Raw genomic sequence first — 18,796 nt, 5'->3', positions numbered from 1 at the left:
GATACTTGATCTCATTCCGTCTAAGCCTGTGGTGGGGCTTACAGTTCACACTGTCTGCTGTGTCTGATCCCTCCTTGGGGGAGTTCAATTTCACATTTTAATGGTCCCAAACAGACGGAAGAAATAGTTTCTTTTTACCAGACTGAGAAAAGAACAACCATGAACAGTGAGAAGAAATAAACAAATAGAGACTTACATATGAAAGGGCTGGGCCTCTGTGTGGCCAGATCCTATCTGTCTGCTACTCTCTAGCCATCCCCTCCTGTGGGGTAATAACAAAGCAGAAACATGGCTTCAGACCTGCCAAGCTTGAACAGATGGGGCCAGTCAGGATACAGAGCAGGTATTTTCAGCCCTCTGCCTATTGTAGCCAGAAATTTATATGAAGTCTAAAGCACTGAGCTTTTCAAACAAAACTAATGGAAATATATTTTAGAATAGTTTTAAAAGCAGATTCTTTAGATCATGAAGAGAGAGAGAGAGAGAGGGAGAGAGAGAGAGAGAGAGAGAGAGAGAGAGAGAGAGGGAGGGAGGGAGGGAGGGAAGGAGGGAGGGAGAGAGAGAGAGAGAGAGAGAGAGAGAGAGAGAGAGAGAGAGAGAGAGAGAGAGAGAGAGAGAGATTCCAAACCCAGAGCAGTATGTGTATAATGTGTTCAAAACTGCAACAGAGTTTCCATTTTTCTCTTCCTTTGTTTCTGACTGTCATCTCCTTGTGGGCCTGGCATGGGGTGACCCTCCTGCTGCTGCCTGCAATGAGAAACCCTACGATGGCAATTGAGAGCTTTTGGGACTCCTGGTGGGGAGTTTTCTCATTCTGTTTTTAAAACAAGCAAAAGCTAATTTAACCATATACTGCCATTTTGAAACTGTAGGCCACTAGAATGTCTGGAGAACCAATTTCCTTTTATGTCCACTGGGAATTCTATCTATCCCTTTTCCCTATGCAGATATATAAGTTAAGTTTTCATCTCTGGGTGACAGAAACAAATTGACCATATAATAGTGCATAGGCAGGCACATGTGGGGGGAAGTCTTCTGTTCAACAGAGGTTGCTTTCTGATGTGATGGTCATGATAGCATATGACAAACAGTAGAGAATAGTGAGGGAACTCTGTAGACCAGAGTTATCTTGGTGGGAGGATGCAAAATACTATCTGACCTGCTATCCATGAGGTTTCAGGCAAGTGGGGTTACTCTCTACCCTACTTTGATTCTCCTCGCATCTTTACCAGATCCTGCTTTGTATAGCCTGCCTGGCCATCCTTTTCAACCACCATCCAGTCTGTTTGCAGACAGGGAACTTGTGTTGTTATATCAGAAAAGAATGAAGCCAATCAAGACCAAAGCACAAGACCAAAGGACACAATTTAGTTTTGCTTAAGGAATACTGACAGTATTTATTTTGGCCTGTGTCTTAGGGTTTGGACTCATGTTAAGAAAACATCTTTCACATTAAGCAGAGAAGACATAAATTAACTGTGAGTGTATTGCAAAGCTCACCTGCCTCTGCACCCAGAATGCAGACTTAGGAGGAATCCAGACGAAAGGAATCTTTCCACTAAGCATTTTTCCACTGTAATTGGTGTTTACCCTTAAATATTTGTTGAAGCTACTTCTCTTAGGGAAATGATGGATTTGTACAATTGCTGTGCATATTGGGACCAAAATTTCACATTTCACTTGTAAAAATGGCTCTGGGGGAAAAAAAGAAACATGTCAAAAAAGTATAAGCAAAAAGAAAAAAAAATTGATAGAATATGCCACACATAGAAGGAACAAACTCTCCCCTGGATTTTATCCTAAAGGACAGACACCTTAAAATGACAGTTCATTAGCACTTCAGCAACATCCTGTTTTGTTTAATATATTTCTTTTTTTTATCTTCTCAGTTGCTGAAGGGAAGGGTCCCAGTAATTTGGGGAACACGATTACTTTCTCACAGAGACTTTGGGGGCCATTCTATACGTCACATACTACATATCACAAAGAGATGCAGTTGCGTTTAGAATGTACCACTTCTGGAAGGTTGCTATTGAGAGACTGTACTATCCTGTAACTCAAGCCTCCTGATTCCTTTGGTGGATATATATATATATATATATATATATATATATATATATATACACACACATATATGTATATATATATATACATATATATATACACTCACATATATACATATATTTCTGTATTGAACATACATATACATAAAATATACATCATATATATATATTACATATACATATGCAACATATATATAAACATAGGTCCAGATGAATCTGGTATACACCATGTAGATAAACTTCAAATAACAAACTGAAAACACTGAATGGTTAAGTGGTTAATCTGCATTCTGCTGTATCCTAGAAAATGACACTGAACTCTAGGACTGCTAAGGAGTCATTTATCTCCACTCCTCCATTGAAATAGTCTTGGAGTCACACATTTTGTCCTTTACTTTATATTGTTGGTTTTTATTTTCTTTGTTCTTATATTTATGGAGACTTGACCTAGGGCCTTAAACATGCCTGTCTAGTTCTGCATCTTTGAACTATCTGTCCTAATTCTTACATTTTAATATGAGACAAGATCTCACTAAATTGCCCAGGCTGGCCTTGGGATTTTTATCCATCTAACTCATCCTCTCAAGTAGATGGATTACAGGTTTGTACTTCATTGCAATTCTTAGTTATATTTTAATATTAAAAATTCAAATAATGGATGCATATTTGTATATTATTACATATATGTGTGTATATACATAGTTTTTGCGCATATTCACTTGTTCTGTCGATGTGTTCCCATCTGCATGCTTAATTATATGGTACCACCATTTAAAAGGTATAAGGGGCTGTGGATATAATGCAAATGGTATTGTACTTGCCTAGGATCCATAAAGTCCTGGGTTTAGTTCTCAGTTCCCTATAAACTGGGCATGGTGGCATATCCTAGAACCCCAGCACTGGAGGAGTAGAGGCAACAGAATGAAAACTACAAGGTCACCTGTATATATGGAGCACTTCTGAGAGAGGCAGGTGGGGCTAAGGGAAAGGGAGGGGAACAGGGAGGAGAGGGAGAAGGAGAGAGGGATAGAGTGTGGGAGAGAGCAGCAAGAGAAAGGGGAAGAAGGGTGAGAGAGAATGAGAAAGAGAAATGAGTACATTAGGCAATAAACAATTAAACTGATATTGACGACTGAGCAAAAACTGTTCCCATGAGGTCAATGCATGTTGCCCCAAGTACTGTGAAAGAGACAGACTACACTAAATGGATGAGCTTAAGATCACAAAAATTACAGCACCTCTCTTCGTTTAAATGGAATGCAGAAACAAGAGCATGAAGTCAAGTGGAAATTTAAATATGTGCCTCTAAGAACAAGAGGAACCTGTTGGAGAAGACAGCTCTGATTCTGCTGTGTGCACCACAGAAGAGAGAAACCCAAGCAGGGTTAGGTCATTGACAAGGAACTGTCTTCATTTTTTTTTTAAAGGACAAAGGATCATGCTGCTCCAGGAGTCTGGGAGGTTAGAGAACACTAAACAATGTTGTTTTCTCAGATCATACATCAAAGCAAGGAGAAGAGAGCAAAGAACCACTTGTGTTTAATAGAGAATTTAAAATTCTCCATTTATAAAAATAAAAAATAATAATAAAAGAAGCTTAAGAAGCAGAAACATTCAAAAATCAAGTAAACACTAAGGAATTAGCAACTGTTCTCTCCAGCTGAAGAGCCTAGGCTTTCAGACGCACTTAGATATTCTTTAATTCGTACAAATCATTGATTATATATATTCTCTCAGCCTTCATAAAAGTATCAGACTATTTTCTGGAACTACTTATGCAAATCTTAACTAGTGGAGTCATCAAACTGACCTTCAGTTTGTCAGCTTTAAAAGCAAGAAAATAATCTCAAGAGAGCTTCCTTTATCAAAGAGAAACAAAACAGAGAGATGTCAACTTGTTTCTCTCATAAAGAAAATCTGTTTAGGGCTCTTAAATAATCACCAAACCAGAGTGTTCTTTTTCTTATAGGCATGAAGCTTCAAAAAAAAAGTGTACCTCTTTCTTTCATATTCACTTAGGAACTCGTTAGTTCAACCATCATGGGTTTTCTAGAAGTATAGTGACTAGACTTTGTCTTCAGTCCTTGTTGACCAAGGCAGGCTCTAGCACCTTTTATTCCCTAAATTAATCTGTAATTTAGTTGAAAGGCATCCTGTGACTACACAGGTTAGTCTGCCATTAAAATGTTCCAGGAATCCATGTTTAAACTTTACATTCTAATTGAAAGCAGCTTTAAATACAGCAGCGATAGCTCAACTGCCTGCCAGTGAGCCCGGTTATTATTATGTTCACAACCATGGAGTAATCACTGCTGTAGCAACTGTCTTCACATCGGTTCTTCACTCCCAGCTGATCAGCTTTACTGAATACACTAGTTTTTATTTCATTCATAGCTTTGGTTATATGTATTGAATGGCTACTTACTTGGCATTTTCTTCAAGGAATAGACAAGAAACATGATTTAATGCGCTCCTTCTGACTTTTGAATAGGATGAAGGAACAGGGAGAACTGCATCTGGGCACTATGTGGGGCTGATATATCAGCTGAGGACAGGAAATTAACTTAGAGTAACCAGTCAGCTTTAGCATGCTGTGTTGTGTTTAAGTATTGAAGCATAAAATACTAGATAGCTGTGTCCTCACAACTCTTTTCTACCTCAGCATCTCTCCTCATTACCTTACAATCAGCTAACCACACTTAAATAGATTTCATGTTTTCCTATTTAGGTAAAGCATCCTCTAGATCTTCTGTTCTTTCTCCCACCATTTCCTCTTGTTACACACATAGTTCACTTTCTAACCTGTAGCATCCCGATGTTTCACACACACTTCTGTCAACTTGATTTTCCTATATTCTACCTTGAAGTCTCATGTGTAAAATCTTCCATGGGATACTGGATTGTCCTAAGACAAGGATTTTCCACAACCCCCTGGTATAACCACCAGGTTTTCTTCTCTTCCTTCAACCACCCCTCTATAGTCACAGCCTGGATCTTAGACTCCATTCACTTTCTTCTCAATTCCTATTTGCTAAACACATTCAGCAGTCAAATCACCTTACTCTGCAAATCATTGTCATGCAAGATCCTTTGTGATAACTCTATGAATCAATAGTTTACTCTCATTAATAAAAAATATGATTTGAAAACGGTTTACACATTATCTTGCATATGTGTGACTTGGAAATCTTTATAGGTCACCCCTCTTTGGAATAAAAACATTGATTCACCCATATAGGTAAGTTTCCTATGAATATTTCCATGCAACTATTAAGTAGAAGGGACATAGTGGGTTCAAACCATTAATCACTTCATTATACCAAATCCTTCTGGGGATTTCTTTGAGATGTTTCAATTTTACTAACTTCACCACACTGTTATTTTCATATAAGTTCTTTTCATCAGCTGATGTGAGTCATAAGCCAATCAAAAGTGAGGTCCTTCCCTAGTGCCTTTAGTAAAGGGCTAGTAAATGGAACAGTTAATTCTATTCACCATCAAACATTTCAGACTGAGTAGAATACCAAGTGCAACTCAATGTCTCTCTGTTATTTTGACATGACCATATACGAGCTATGACAATTAAAGTATGAAAAGAGGTGCTTTTGGTTGGTTGGTTGGTTGGTTGGTTGGTTGGTTGGTTGGTTAGTTAGTTGGTTAGTTTTAAGAGTCATGAAGTAAAAGTTTCTGCTTGTGTCACATGATCAACACTCACATGGTGTTTTCCTTAGGCAAGACCTGTAACAAGACATGTGATGTTTGAAGACAGCATAAATAGAACTCAGTGGACAGCAATTGGGTGCTGGCATTGATAGCCTTGCAATACTTTGTTGGTCCCACATCTTCAACTCTTAGCCGATATTCACTTCATTGAGAGAGGTATAGCAGAGAACTTCTCCTAGTGTCCCATTGGTTCTGGTTGATTTGTGCCAATTTTGCAGAGTCCTGGCTGTTTCAGATCATGTCACCACTGCTGATTTGTGTTGGTATCCTGACACTACTGAACTGGACAGCTGGGGTCCTGACACAGATTGGAATTGCCCCAAAGACTACTTCTAAGTAGTCCAAATCACCTTGTCCTATTTGCCATCTTTTCTCCCCTGCTTTTGGATAGTAGACTAGAATGGAGCCAGTGCAGGAGTTTGAGAACCCTTATTAAAAGTAGGTTTGGGGAAAATTTGAATCTACAGAGGCAGAGTGTAACATGCCAACAAGGTCCAGATAGATGCTGTGTTAAATAGCATGGATCCCAGGCAGAGTACCAACTGACCTATGCCCCAGAAGGAAACAAACCTTCGTGACTTTATCACTTATTTTTGGAAGTTGCTTATTGCCACTGCACAATAAGACTGTCTAACCAACATATAAATGGTATGACGTGCAGCTTCCAAGAGAGGGGTGTATGGGTAAAAAAAGGCCTAATTAAACCACTGATTACTGTTGAACACTCGTAAAAGTCTGCAAGAAAAGTAGTAAAAAACTAAGCTCTTTACCAAGAAAATCATGAATTTCACTTATATTTCATTTGTAGTCAGGATCAGAACATATATATATATAAAGATTACAACAAATACAGTTTTGATGTAAAATTTGGGCCAGTCCTTTCTTTTCTATTGTCCCTTCCTCCTAATGACTGTTCTCCAGCCCAGCCCTCATTCCTTTTCCCTGTGATATGTTTTCACTGCTCAGTTTTTAAGAGTCTCTGGGAGTGTGCAATAAACTTCCCCATCACAGAGACTATATACACGGCAGCCTTCCCTATATATCACGGTTTAATTTCCAGTCTCTCCTGGGTATAAAAATAAGAGAGAAAACTCTATAGGACTAAGTCCCAGGTTAACCAAGGGGAGCAATGCTTTGGGAACTTAGTTCTCATCAGCTCTTGCTTTCTAGAGCTGATATGAACTCATTTTTTAACTTCCCAACTTTATGTTGTAGATTTCAGTGAATATGTACTGTAATATATTGTTTAAATATTTGATCAAAAGTCCTCAGATCACATTTCCATACACTATTAAATACTATGAGACATGAACAGACACAGTGAGAAGAAACGTAAGAGATTTTCTGACCATTTAATTTCTGACATTCTTAGCAGAATGAAAATTAAAAATTCAGATATTAAAATCTGTCTATCATTTACAGACTACAGAGCACATTGATTGAATTCATGATAAAAATGGGGAGTTTTATGTTTAAAAATTCTAGTTAAGTGAAGCATTTTACATTTTAATTGACATAGGAATTTCCCAAATTCTAAGTGGAATATTTGTGGAAGAAATTCTGATAATATCTTGCAGCTCCCCTGAAGGCAATACATGTGCCTGATTAGGTGTTCAAAGACCAGAAAACATCATTACATGATGAAACTCAGGTAGGTTTCCAGCATATGCATGGGTAGTGAGGCGAACAAGTGGGAAGCCAGGCAGATTCCTGAGGGAAATTCCAACTGATACTGGCTGTACTCCAGAAACAGGGACAGTATCTTTGCTTCCTATTACTGAGGCCAAAAAGCTGATTTGATACCCTGTGAGCTAGGGTCACTACAAACTAGAAAGAGTTGTACTTGCTAGTAACAATCTAATTTGCACTATCCCAGCCAGCCTTATTGAATTCTTTCCAAGTCCCAGAGGCAAGAAGATATTGCTGTACTTAACTATTCAATAAGGTTTACTCTAGGACTCGCTGGTGCAGTCTGGTTATATATTCCACATCATGTAGTTTAAACATATTGAGCAATCAATTTAAACTTGTTATTGTCATTGGGGTTTGAAAATTTAATAAGCAATTACCTGAACACATTCCTTTATGTTTTTAATTTCTACTGAGATGCTGTTCTACTTTCAGGCCTAAAGCAATCATGCCCTCCAGAATGTCTAATTGAATGAGTCCATAATGCAAGCCTTTTGCTTGAGTGTATTTTCCTTGGGTGATTTATGAAGCCGAATGAAACAGCATCTTCTTAAGGATAATGGCAAGAATAAGTGAAAATTCCAAAGATCTGACATGGATGGATGGGAACACTCATATTTTAACATGAAGGAAGCCAGCTGACCCATTCTCTGTGTCTCATACAGCAGTGCTTTTGTTAAAGCACAAATCTGAAATGTCTAACCATCCTATTTTTGTGACAAAAGTCTATCACCTGTTCATCTATCTCTTTATCCTCTATCATCTGCTTACCATCTATCTATCATCTGTTTGTCTTCTGTTACCTATCATCTATTAACTTTCTGTCTTCTGTTATCCATCTATCTACCTAACTACCTATCATCTGTCTATCATCTGTCTATCTACCTATCTATCATCTACCCATCTATGTGTGTATCCATCTGTCATCTACCTGTGTATTGATTTATCTATCCATCTATCTATCCATCATATGTCTGTCTGTCTTTGTTATATATTTATGGATCTATTATCTTTTATCTGTCTATCATCTATCAATCATCTATTTATCTATCTATCTATCTATCTATCTATCTATCTATCTATCTATCTTCTATCTTTGTTGATGGTGATCCTGCGGCATTTACAGTGTTCTTTCATCAACAGGAAATGTTTGTTTGTTTGTTTGTTTGTTTGTTTTTCACAAATGGGATGTGGGAAATGATTCTGAAAACTGAGTAGGTTCATTTTATCTAATAATTTGGCTTTCCTTTTAGTTTAAGTCTAAATTGGAGGTCAACAGGCTTTTCTTGTCAAAAGCCAGATGGTAAGTGTTGTAGGTATTGAGGCCATACTGTTTTTATACTGACTACTGAGCTCTGCTATTTCAGAACAAAAGCAACAGTAAAGGAAACACAGATAAATGACAGGGACTCAGTCCCAATGTGACCATATTTACTGAAACAGATCAAGCCAGGTTTTGATGAGTGTCCACAACAGTGTTCAATGGTGGCCTAGACTAATTAACTGTATAATAACTGTATAAGTATTATGTCAGTGTAGGTTTGTCTTGTTGAATTCAGTGAGGTTTTGAATTTGTTTGACATTCTTTTTTCTGGTCGTTCCCAATAGGTTTTCCTCTTTCTGCTCTACAAAGGTTGACATTTTTAAAATTATTACTTTCCATGATTTTCCTTCTTAGAAGGAACAATTTATAGTTCTAAACCATTATTATTGTTTCATTTATTAACTGAAAAATGATTACAGTCTAGATTTCAACACAAAAAAATAAAATTAGAACTATTACATGTCCTGGTTTTTTCAGTCTCTGGCTTATAGCCAGAGAGCTCCACACCCTACCAAAGTACCCCCATGTTGTCCATCAACAAATGAGGAAGAAATGAAGCCTTGGTAGATAGTGAAATATTCAGCTCAAAGAAAACTGAAGTTTAAACATTGCAGGAGAAGGAGTGGACCTAAAATGTATAATATTAATAATATTTAATGAGGACTCACAATCTCAGAAGGAAATAAAGAGCATTTTCTCTCTTGTGTGTAACCTGACCAATAATACATGCAAATATAATTACTAGGAACTAGGAAAGACTGCCTACAGATGGTGGATAGGAGTTATGAAAGGGGACACATAGCTAATTGTTTCTCTAATTCTAACTCATGTGGATTTCTTGATCTACTTATTTATTTATTATTGATCTTGCTAGTAGATGCATACTTAAAATATATTTGATAGTGAAAGCATAGAATTTAATCCAAAGCTCCATAGCTTTGATTCTAAACCCCTGTGATAAATGCATCGAAGTTTGTTGAATTGCATAAACGCTAATTTTGGTTATAGTTTTAGTGTAAGTTGCTTTTATTTATTTGCAACTTTTTAAAAATGGGATTATAAAATGAGAACGAATTAGTGCCAGCCCAGTCTACCTGCTTGTTTTGCTAATGTGTACTCCTTAGATCTCTTGTTTCTTCCCCTCTGGACCCCTTTTCCTTGGCCTCAGTTAAATATAGGTAAAAATCTTAGGGTTTAAAAACATTCAGGGTACTCTTAATAACACCAAAATTCAAAACACTAATTTTCATTATCAGCTCTTCTACTAATATTTTAGTGTTTTAATCACAATGCAGATGTTATTTGCAAATGCAAATATAATGGTGTTTGACTGATTTAATCAACCCAGGGCCTCCACTCATCTTTTCTCAGTTCTGCCAGCCTTTCCTTACCTAAATGTTCCAGTATTTGTCCTGTGGAAAGGCAATCAATTAGATGAATAGGCCTCATTACTTTTGAGGTTAATAAAAGATTTTATATTCTGAGATACACTCAGAAATAAGCCAGAGTCAGCATGTTATTTATGGGATGGAGGAAAGAAGGAACATTGTTTATCTAACAGATCACAGTCCTGAAAAGGCTTTTACTGTCTTGGCAGGCTTGAGTCCATCTCCTTTTTCTCCTGAGGCAGAGAGAGGGGCTATCCAGATTACAGATGAGAAGGCTGGAAAGTCCTTCCAAGCTGAGCTTCTCCCAACAGTGTGTCTTGTGACAAGCTAGCACTCTGGAAATGCTACTTGCAACAAGAACGCTGATGTCTAGAGATTACAGTTTCCTTTAAAACTCCCTCTGTGCCTTCACTTTGTAAGATTATGCAATACTGTACCAGCATGGGATGGATGTGCACCCGCTTTTAACACCTATAGCCTCTGTCCTCTTCTAATTACCACTATAATAGATACTTTCCTTATTTTTTTTGTAAAAACATCTTCTGTTTATTCTTTGACAATTTCATATGTGTTCAATGTATCTAGATCCTATCCACTCCCTCCCAGCACCCCAGACAGCCCCAATAAATCCCCTCCCACCACCATCTGTCTATCTATCTATCTATCTATCTATCTATCTATCTATCTATAGATCGATCATCTATCTCACCACTGAATCTAGTTAGCGCTGTCTGCTGTAATGTTGCCTGATCTTGTTGGCTTGATCTCATGCAGGTCTTGACTACAGTGAGTTCATGAATGCATTAGTCACGTCACATCCAAGGGCAACTTGCCTCCTCATCCTCTGGCTCTTGCATTCCTTCTGCCCACTGTGCTGCAATGTTTCCCGAGCCTTGCCGTGGTGGATATAAATGTCTCACTTAGGGATGAGGACTCAACAGTAACTTATTCTCAACCCTTTCATCTACTGTGCATTTAAATGATAATTATTGTTTTCTACTTGCCCAAATAAAATTTCTCTAGATTGAAGAAACCCAACCAGTGAAAGGTAGGTTAGTTCTGGACTGGGAAATGTTCAAAGTGAGACCTGCAATTCAGACAGAGAACTAAGCAAATACACGTGAGTGACAGAGCTGAAAAGCTCGAACCTGGTGCTGGAGAGATGGGCTTGGGAGTTAAGAGCAAGTTCATCAAGTTGCTATTGTTGAAAAGAACCCAGTTATTTCCCAGCATCCACAAAGTGGCTCACAATTGTCTGTAAGGGATCTAATGTCATCTCCAGTCCTGTGTGGACATCAGGCCCACATACAATATACATATACACAGGCAGACAAACACTCATACACACAAAGTACAAATAAGTCTTTTAAAGTCCACAGTGCTGAGCATTACACCATGGAACTAAAAAAAAATCAATCCTCTTAAACCTGATAAGGAAAAATCTTGAACCAGTAGTGCAAAGACAAAAGGATGTATCCCAGTGATAATTGTGGCGACAAGCCGCTGGGATGTATGAAAGAGAGGCTATTCTTCAGCAACCAGCAAAGTACACCCACACTGACGATGTGAAGATAGCCCATGACTTATTCCTTCAAACAACATGAACTTCAGGAAACCTGATCTTTATTTTCCAACAATACCTGAGTAAATCTAAGAGAATGGACCCCGGGCTTCACTCCTGCGACACAGTTCTGAACGCTTTCCAAGGTTTCCTGCTTCTATCGTCATGGATCATCAAGCGTAGAGGTGCTCATTTCCTCTACACGCATGTCCTGCGATTGTGCTAATGTAGCAGATCCATCTCAACCCTTCAGAAGAACTAAATTGTCTTTCCCTTCTAACAGAAACGTCTTTCCCAACCAGAAACTGGAAGGGAAAAAAAAAAAAAGACAGAGTAAGAGACTCCACAGTGGAAAATTACAAAAGCAGCAGAAGAAACAGAAAGAACATAGATGGAAAGAGGAAGGAAAATGTAGTTGTGGATGGGGAAAGCTGTGTGTGGCTGCTAAAAGAAGTCTCAAAGTCTCTGGATGCATCAGACAAGAGACGGAAGGATTGCTGCTTCAGTGAAGTGAATGATCTGTATCACTCACAGAGGGTGTGTCCAAACATCCCTTGCTACAGCATTTCCTACTTGCTCACCCCAGCCTCTCCAGCTCAGCTCACTCTCAGCAGACTGAACTCAGTGACCCACTACTCAGCTTCTCCTCAGAGGTGCACCATTAAGCTTGTGTTGCTGTGCCATCTCCTTCACATTTAATGCCTTTAGATCTCAGCATGAAGGTGGGACGGGGCATGCATCTGTTTTTGCTGAGCCCTTACAGCAAACAAAAGTTGCAAAGTGGGTGGAATTCTACTAATCTACTTCCTGGTTGGACTCTGTCAGACAGGTACTTCATCTCTGCATGGCTCCTTCTGTGAAGACGAAAGCATTTCCTAACCCACCACACTTTCAAAAACAAATAAGGGTAAACCAGCTTTTCATTCTGAAATACAACCAAAATAAATGCTTTAATGCCCACATTAATAGCAATACACACTACCAATCTTAAACATCTCTCATACTGAATGCTTAGATCTCCCATTAAAATATGCTTTGTTTTTCAAGCCTTTGGGCTGAACCATGAAAGCCTCTCTAGAAACATCAATATTCTCCTGTCCCTGTACTTTCAATCCCATAGATAATTGACCGGAAAAACAGTAAAGGGAAATTGTGCCTCATGCCACCTTCTCTCTAGAACCTAACCTCCAAACCTGCAGAAGAGATTAAGATGAGTTGGTATGTCAGAAGCAAATAATGAGGGTCTGTGGGAACATCCTTCATTGGTGTCTTGGATTTTTCATTCATGGTAACAAAGACATCATTGACATCTTTAAATAGTGGAAGCACGGAGTGGGAAAAAAATCTCATCTTCAGCTGGTTCAGCTCACAGCTAGAAGCAAAGAGGAGAAGTGCAGAAGCAGGAAGGAGAGAGGGGGCTGATCCTTCTCCCCGAAGAAAGAGGGTTTCTGACAACCATGGCCAACCAACCAACGGAAATATCAATAATCTGTAAGAACCTGCAGGAACTCCTAGGCAGTCCTCTTAAGGGCACTCCTGCTACCAGTGAAGTGAGACTACCATGAAGCCTTATGACATATAGTGCAGAAATATCTCTCTCTCTCTCTCTCTCTCTCTCTCTCTCTCTCTCTCTCTCTCTCTCTCTCACACACACACACACACACACACACACACACACACACACACACACATCACATATTTAAAGAGACGTCAGCACCCACTGTCATGACTCCTGTAGACATATAACTATCTAAACATATTCTGCTCTATCCATTACCTAAATGTGCATAGGAGTCAGGGGAGTCAATTCAGTGTAAAAATAATAGTTTCTCTCACATGAATGGAGGAAAAAATAGATGAGCCTGCTAAAACTTTGGCAAGGTTGATCTTAGTAGTGACTCTGAAAGGCTCTCTCCAAGGAGATCTCTAAGAAAAAGCAGTGCCCCATGTAGAAAGGCATGCAGTGAAGTAACACGCTCGAAGCACCAGATGTCCCAGTGTGGCTTGGTTAATTGAAAGCTATAGATCCCACAAAGTCAATGAACTTCACACATGGCCTGTTAATGTGAACATTGCTTCTTGTTTCTGGTAACTTTCATATTCCCTAATTCTCTGCCCAAGCTTATTTTCCATAGCACATAGAAACCTTTAGAGCCATAGAAAACAACTTACAGGTCTTTCGATTAAAATGGCCTGGCAAGTACTAGGGTTTTCCTAAATCCTTTTAATAAATAAAACATAGAGCAATCTTGATAACATTATTATCCTTGGAATAAAATTGTCCCTCTTGTGAAAGATTCTACTTGTGATAACTTTAACACAATCATCTTTTTAAACAGTATCCAAATTAATTAAATTGGCCCAGGCCAACACATACATACCTATGTGTGTGTTGAACATACATGGACAAACCATACATGAATTGAAGGCTCAAACATTAGGTCACAAAATTAAGAGAGAGCTGAGTAGGGATGGAGAGTTAGGCAGAGATTCTGGAAGCACACGGAAAAGGGTGGGCAGAGGAAAGGCAATCCTTCTGCCTGAGTGAACAGGGAAGAGAAACAGTGTACGTCATAGAAATATTTATAGGAATGGTGCATATCCTAGAAGCATTGAGAAAGCTCTATAATACTACAATAATGTGCCCGACAAAGATGACATTATTAAGATGAAAAACAATGTTTTGTCCATCTCACTGTGCCCCGAGCAATACTACCTTTCCCACCAATGTCATCCATTGCTTCACAGTGCACTAATATTCTCTAAGTTCAGAAAGGTCAGTTCTTGGCTTGAGTTTGAAAAGAAAATATTTTAGGATAATGTGAGGAATCCGGTTGAGATAAGCATTTAGGTTTTGATTTTTCTAGAGATGGAATTTCCTGAAAGGGAAATTGGTTTTAAATACAAGGGAGAACATCTTGAAAATATAACATCATGCCATGAGGAGTTATGGTCACAGATCCTTTCTATGTTAGAGGATATGGAAGACAATATACAACAGTAGACAAAAACTAATTTCTAAGAGGAAATGAAGAGCCATTTTGGTTATGGGGGGTAAGAAGAGAGAAATACAATAAGGGCAAAGGTTTTGTTGGAGCATGGTGATGTCTAATACTAGCTTCTTTCCAAACTCATGGTTGAACGTAAAAGTAGAGAAATCCTGGCACAGTCAATTTGGTTTGAGAAAGTCCAAAGGTACTGTGTTCAGGAACCCTACTTCTCTGCTATACTGACTGATGCCCCACGGTGAGTGTCCTTGAGGCCACACCTCTATACTCTCTGTCTCATTCCACTGTGCCCAGACTCCATGTGCAGCAGTCTGTGTCTTTCCTTCTTCAGTGAGTTGCATCTGTGATGAGGCAAGGGTGTCGGGAACTGTACATTTTCTTCAGAGAAGCTAGGACATAGTGATTCTAGTCAGCAGAAAAGTTTCTGGATACAAAACAAATTCCCAGGGGAAGTTTATATGACCCATAGGATCATCTAAGCCTGGAGCATCACAGAAATTATAGAGTATTTTATCTCCTCCTTCAGTAGAACTAGTCTGCTCCCTTATTGCTCTCTCCTGGGAGCACTATTCTTAATAAATCACGTATGCTACAACCTTTGGCTTGAGGTGCACTTCCGGGAAAACTAAGACAGTTGATATATGAAGCTATGAAGCGGTTCTCCATCGAGAAGCTATGAATGGATCTTATATATGAGACTGCATGCAGGATAGAAAGGAATAAGTGACATATCCTAGTGGTACGTGACCAGGAAAGCCATGACAAGTTCTGGTCATGTTGCAACAATATGGACATCTGTGGTTAATAAGAAGATAAAAAGCTAGAAAGGAATGTACTGACTTTGGTAAATAAATTGTTTAGCATTTGGGAGACATAAGGGAAAGAGGACCTGTGAAGATTTTGAAATTATTGTTGCTAAGTAACATTGACAAAGAAAATGAGATTCTATACTTATCCCATTACTACCTTAGAGAAAAAGGTGGACTTAAGAAAGCATCCAAGGTGTATCCAAGATGCACCCAAGATAAGCACCAACTATGATTATGGATAAGGCCAAAAAAGGAAATTACAATCTCCTTGTCTTTTACTATTGTGTTTGCTCCCTAGTAGGGTAGTGATGGGAACCAACGGTGGGAGTTATGTGGTAGATGCAATGAAAACCATGGAGTCCCAAATTTATCAGAACACTTTGAGCTCATCAAGAGTATAGTCATCCTTTTCTTGTAAAGATGGCCCATATGAAAAAGAGCTAGCCTACTGGAGGAAGATTCCAGAACAAACTGCCTTTAGGGCCTGTTCAATTCATATCAACATAAACTCAAAGAGTGTGCCCTGGCATGAACCTTAAGGGAAAATATGCTGATATGAGGATAAAGTGTTCTAACTGAGGGCTTAACTTCTGAGAAAAGGCTCTCTGAGCTAGATTTGACGTTTCTTTAATGGTTCTTGGCCTTTCAGTTGTAAAATAACAATGATCCATGTGAATTGATGTGAAAATACAGGACTTGACTTGGCACAGAATAGAGTAAGAGAGAATAAGGCTTGGAAAGTGGATATATGTGTGGAAATGAAATATGAAATCTCCATGCCTAACATAATGTGTGTATTATGTATGTGTATATACACAAATACACATATACATATATATGTATATATTTATATATGTCATATGTAAGTCACATATATTTTACATAAATGGATTTATTAAATCAGCTTATACAATATGGTTGAAATAGTAGCAAAGCTTTCTCATACATATCTCAGGGGCTAAGACCCCAGTAGTCATGGAGTCTTTGAAGCTGTGTACTGCCACATTAGGAAGTAGCCCCACAATGACTGTCTCACTCTAGAGAGGCACACAGTAGTTGCTCAGTCTAAAAGGGTAGACGCCTCAGTTTTTCCAATCTGGCATAGAAGATATGGGAGTTTCCTGGAGAGTCACTGGTGCTCTGTCTCTTTTGGAAGCCTGGAAATACCAGGCTTTTAACACCAAAGAAGGAATCAACTACAGCAGGGGGGACAGGCTAAACTAACTTCATTTTTAAAGGAAAGGCCACTTGGGTAAAAGGAGAATAATCTTTGTGCGTGTGCATGCGAGTGTGCGTGCATGTGTGGGTTTACAATAGCTAATATATATATTTACAATTTTCCTAACATTGAACTCTTAGAGCAATCATAAATATGCAGTGGCCATTCCTTAAACAGTTGTCCACTTCTCTCTATCTGACTATTAACTGAAATACCAGATAAAGGTAACTTTAAAATTGAAGTTTGAGGAGAGAACTTGTCAAAATTGGTTTGGGACTTCAGACATGTTGGCAGCAAGGATTAAAACTTGTCACACTGAAGCTCTTGGAAATTCTTCTGGGAAAAGAATATACAATTAAGATTTTGAAAAAAGTCTTGAAGTTCATAAAAAAATTAGTACAAAATGAAGCATCATGAAATCTGATGGCTAGAGCCCAAATCTTACCATGCGTCATTAGCCCTTGGCATCTACACCCTAGCTTCTAATGTTCTACTGAACGCTGAGTCTTTGGGTTTTACAGAAGGTTGGTAGTCATCTAGATTCTGGAAATGCAAAGGGCTTTATGACTAATCATTCTCTTCTAACCCCTGCCTCACCAACAATGAGGGAGAAATGAAAGAAGAGTTCTTCTGTGGCATCAAGCCAAAATTCAGCACTATAGATTCTGCTCCTGAAGTCCAGCAAAAGCAGGCTGAGATGTTGAATCCTTGCTCCCCTCGACCCATACCCATATCCTAACTTTTTATCAATCTCTCTAGATAGTGCTTTCCTAAAATTATGTACATACAAATCCCAACTTCAATTTAATTTCTTGGATCTAAAACACTCCATGCTTAGTTGGCTGCCTCTAAGAGCAAGAACACCAGGGTATCAAAGGCTAAGGAGGCTGAGGACAGTTTTAAGGAACTCATGCCTACATCAGAACAAGTACAATATAACAGTATCAGACAATTTATATCTCAACAAATGCAGCTGCCAGTATAGACCATGAGATGCAGGAGACTGCCTAATAGTAGTACACTCCCAGTAAATTGTATAGCTCAGAGAAGACACCTCCTGAGCAGCAGCCCACACTGCATTAACATTTCTCCTATTAAGATATTCAGAACTGAGGGGATAAGAGAGAACAATGCAGAATTTTCACAAAAGTGACTATTAAAATATACAAAACATAATATACAAAAACTTGGGAGCAACTAACTATACTGGAATGCAAGAAAGAGATTATTTCTAGAGAACTTAGGTTAAAGTAATGTCAAATTCAACTACATATTTTCTTTTACTTCTGCAAAGATTTAAGCTTTTAAGTGTAAACTTCTATACTTATGGTTTGTCAAAGGAATCTCTCCCACTGAAAAGAAAGCGAGGAGGAAATGGTTTTATCTCATTAATAGAAGTGAGGGTAAATCATAGGCTTAAATTGTTAAATGACTTGTCTGTAATAAAAAACCAACCAGTTAATATAGAAGGACATTCAACACCAAGCTTCTAATCACATTAAGTCCAACTCAAACCTTGGAAACAATACAGGGCTTAATCAATGAAAGCAAGCATGCCAATTAATTGATGCTACCTTCACTACTTGTAGAACACCCCACTATATAAGCTTACATGCCTCCCAGAATCCTCTGAGCAGAACTTCATTATCTGTGTGCTATGACATACTTGGTAAAGACATTGCTTACTTCTTAGATGAAGGCTTTACTAATATAAAACAACTGAGAGTTCTGACGAGCCAAGCTTGTCATATTATTTTACATTTATTTATTTGTATGTGAAGGTGGGAGTGTGTGTATCCTGGTGCATGGCACAGGGGACAACTTGTGGGACTGAGCTCTGTCTGTCCAACATGAGAGTTCTGGAGATCAAATCAGAGCATCAGGTTTGGTTGCAGAGTCCTTTACCTGCTTAGCCATATCTTTGCCTATCCAACCCCAACCTAAATTTGACAAACTTTTCTTTGTATTAGAATTGCTTGCAGCCCATTTTTTTTAAAGAGATACAGAAACCT

General features: G+C 38.5%; 1 pseudogene; it reads left to right on the top strand.

The window, feature by feature from the left end:
- The window catches only part of LOC110284533 (alpha-enolase-like), a 62,664-nt pseudogene extending 61,886 nt beyond the window's left edge, over positions 1 to 778 (top strand).
- Positions 779 to 18,796: the final 18,018 nt, after the last annotated feature.

The sequence above is a fragment of the Mus caroli genome, unplaced genomic scaffold, assembly GCF_978045245.1.
Source record: "Mus caroli unplaced genomic scaffold, Mus_caroli_1 scaffold_19, whole genome shotgun sequence".
Classification (NCBI taxonomy): Eukaryota; Metazoa; Chordata; class Mammalia; order Rodentia; family Muridae; genus Mus; species Mus caroli.
This window is presented reverse-complemented; position numbering and strand designations above follow the sequence as displayed.